We start from the raw sequence: 4,210 nt of genomic DNA on the forward strand, positions 1-4,210 counted from the left end.
GGAATTGGTCGGCACTTTCTAGGACAAAATCCGCCAATTAACGCATTCTTGGTTCCTAATGGAAATACACAGAAACACATGGAAATCCCGACAAAATGCTTTATGTCGGAACTCAAATTTGATCCAATCGCATCCATAATCCCATCGGGTCCACCTTTGGTCACAATATCGCAATCGCACAAGAGGATGGCCAAAAACATCAATACACAAGAAATACATAGAAAATCAGAAAATCCGGGCTTCAAATATTATTCAACCGCATTCATAAACCTCATTAGGTCCATGCCTTGATCGCCAATCAAAATCACACGTCGCATGGGTCTCGTGCTTCCCAGTCCTTTTCATTCCCTGATCTCCGATATCTGATTGCTCCGATTGCCAGTATCGCACATCGCATATCACATCGGCCCAATGGACTGTGTCTCTGCTCCTCTGATCGCCCGATCACCTGATTGTTCATCTGATTCACTGATCCAATACATATCGTCGATGCCAATCTGTCGATCTGATCATTGCAACCGCATTCGCACTTCACATGGCTCTTAGCACTATCTCCTCCGATCACCAATCGCCAACACCAATCATCAATCCTGCTTTATCACAATCAAAAATCGGCTCTGCTCAGGTTCTAATATCCCATGGTAGCCTACCTCCGATGTGATATATCAAAGATCGCTAATCAAGGGTCCTTTCGCCTTTGCTTAAGTCCTCCCTTTGACTCTTCCAATGCAATTTCCTTAAGGAATTCATATAAAGCCTTAAGCCCATTTTCATAAGGATTTGCCTCCTTTTCTAAGGATAATGGGCAATCTTCTTTTTGTGATAACTCCTTCATTCAGAGTCCATTTTTGCCCATTCAAATTGCAGTAGATTCAGATTGAAAATATCTATGCAATGAGACTATTCCCAAGAGCATCCTTTGACTTTAATTTTCCTCTATGAGAAATATTTTTAGACTTAGAGTCTATACTAGATCCATTTTGGATCACGCCTTCCCACTAAAAAGCTTTTGGACTCCAAAAGGCTGATATACTGATCTGAACAGTAAAGGAGAGTACCTCACCCTCTTTTTTCAGCCTCCATACACTTGCCTTGAATAGTTCCTCTGAACCAAAGCCTTTGAACACTCCCTTCCTGGATGTGCTTGTCCTCCTAGTGTTATCGGGAAATCTATTGTCCACTCAGAGCTGCTAGTCCCACTAAGACTGGTAGCTATCTTAGAAACAAACAAAGTAAAACTAATTTCATTTTCCTTTATGAGAAATAGATAAGAGTGGAATGAAGGACACCAACCTCAGCCTTGCCCTTTGTTCCTTGCTTGATTCCTCTCCCTTCTTGACAAATCCTTGTCGCTTCTCCTTCATCTACCCAGCTTCAAAGAGCACCTGTGGAATCAAAGCAGCATAATACTATCGAAGAACAGAGATCTACAAGCATAAACAATATAGGACCAGATGTATATTGACCACACAAATGCATATATCATCAAACATACAAGAATGTGGAGGAAAACTTGAATAGCTTTAAGCAAAGAGGATTACAACCAATTGTTCTGATCCAGCGTCACCCTCCAGCATGAAAGCCCTTCTTTCACCTCATGAAAAGCTTAGATCACCCAACACTATGATATTCCAACAAGAAACCAACAGCACTTCCTTACAAGATACAAAATTCCAGCCTCCTAGATCTCTGGGAGAGGGATCTATATATAGATGATTGCAGGGGGGTGAGTCAGCTTCTGGGATTCTAATTAGTGTCCTCTCTTTGATAGTTCTTGATTCCACTTGGAGATTGATGATCTCTTACTCATCCCTAGGTGAATTTAGAGAGGCAAGTGTCACAGGAGAAGTTTCTGGAAGATTCCATGACTATCCACCTCACAAATTGTCTCTGCAATTTGTCCCCTCTCGCCCATCGCACCCCATAGAAGGGCTTTTCAGTATGCATCGCACCTCCCATGTGCATTAGGTGGGATGCATCGCACTTTGACCATGGAGCAGGTGAGATGGTCCAATTTTGACCAGTTCTGAGCAGTTTTTCATGGAGAACTTCTGGGAGATGATGTAATCAGCTGTCCTTGTTTTTTTAGGGTATGGAACAACACTTTTAGGGACTTAGGAGCCCTTGGTTTATGGACATGTTTGTTTTGGGTTGCAGTGCCCAAAAAAGTCTATAACAGTTGCCCCCTAAAGCATGAGGTCATTAATCTTTGATGTCGGGTGAAATGCTTTATCATGAGGATCCAAAGTTTTTTCGAGCTGGAAGGCGACCTGTAATAAGATACAATACAATACATTATCTTCATAATATTTTCATGATCTAGCTAAGGCGGGCATTCCCATGCTCAGCTTTATAAATCCATTTTCATGTACATAAGACAGACAACCGTCTGTGTATGATCGTCTGTGCAACAACAATGTACATTTGATGTCTTTATTTTCCTGAATATATCGCAGCCTGGATGGATGAAACTAGATACAGGGTCTTCAAACTCATTCAATCTTCACTCGGAGTACAAGTTGATCCATGTGAAGGATGTTCTGGAGTCGAACATGGAAAGACATCGCCTGATTACCAGCCAATGATGTAAGCTGTTAACAGGCGCAAGAGGAATCACCGATAATGATGATGACCCTCACGGTACTACAATACAATTCACGTGGTGTGAATAAGGGACTTGGCGTCGAACACCACGCAAAATCTTTCGGTCGAAGGCCATTGACGTAAACCTGTCGCCGGAAGTGAGAAACTTGCCATTGAGGCATGCAAGCTTCAAAGTACTGAAAGGGTTGTCCCTAAGTCGACTTCTTGGATAATGAGCTGATGTCGACAAGAAGCAACTCACCATAGGAGGGCCTTAATGAATCCCACATCTACGACACGGAATGGAGTAAATGATTTTGGAGGTGAAAACAATTTGATGATACAGGGTTCAGGGTGGTGGTCATGAAAGAATGGAGCGTGAATGTATTGCAGCGGATGAGACACAGGTGAATTCTCTGAGCGACTTCTCTTGAACATACCGATGACACTGACATGATGGATTGGTAGCATTAACCCCAAATATGGATGGTGTGATGGACCAATGGTGATATGACCAGCGAATGTGTTATAGACATTTTTGTGCCTTATAGCATGAAGCATGAAATGTCCATAATCTAAGGGATCCAAAGTCCCTAAACATGTTGTTCCTACCCCTAGGGGAACAAGGTCAGCAAACCACAGCAATCCAAACAAGTTCTCCACTGAAAATTACTCAAAAACAAGGCAATTCTGGATCATGTCAACTGCTCCACTGAGTATCTGTGCTGAATGTCAACTGCTCCATGGACCACCTGCGTTGAATGTCAACTCCAACAAAGGCTACCTGCGCTGAGCGAGTTTTGACATGTGGAAGTCTCATTCCTCAATGAGTCAATGCCCAGGAAGCTTCCAAAATGACACTTGGATCAAGGAATTCGACTGTGATGAGTAAGAGGTTCTAGATCTCCAAGTGGAAGCAAGAATCTCCAAGTGGACTCAAGAACTGAAGAAGAACTGGAGTAGGAGAGGACATTAGTCACATCTCAGGCTGACTCATCCTCTCTCCAAACTCCTATATATGGATCTCTCTCCCATGAGATCCAGAGGCTGGAATCTTGTGAATGTAAAGAATTGATGTTGGTTTGAGTTTAGAACTATTGGGTGATTTTCTTTGAAGGAGGTGAAGAGGAGATTTCTTTCTGCTGGGAAGGTGATGCTGGATTGGGCCTCTTATGGTTGTATCACTTCCTGAACCTTACTTCTTCCATTAATAAAGCATTTGAGGTTCTTCTATATACATGTGTCTCAATGATATATTGTTATACTTGTGTATTTGATTTATTCTAATCCTTGAATCAATTATGAATGTATGCTTCTTGTAGTTTCCCTCTCTTGTCATTTTGCAGGATCTTGGTGTAGCTGGGCCAGTGAAAGAGCAAGGAGCTGGGGGCAAGCAGCAAGAAGAGAAGATTGGATCAACCATTAGCGAAAGACATCGGTTAGTGGATCTCTTTCTCCCCTCTTTTACATCTCATAAAGAAGTAATCTTAGATAGCTTTGCTTTGATTGTTGCTAAGGAACTATCACCCTTAGAGTGGGATAGGGTCATTCCGTATAGGATACTTTTCCCAACAACAAATTGGCGACTCCACTGGGGATCGTATCTTGTTGGTTGTTTGTGTTTTTT

This window comes from Pinus tabuliformis, chromosome 1_2 (assembly GCF_031772625.1).
Source record: "Pinus tabuliformis cultivar Carrire ecotype Pingquan chromosome 1_2, CPIR1, whole genome shotgun sequence".
Lineage (NCBI taxonomy): Eukaryota > Viridiplantae > Streptophyta > Pinopsida > Pinales > Pinaceae > Pinus > Pinus tabuliformis.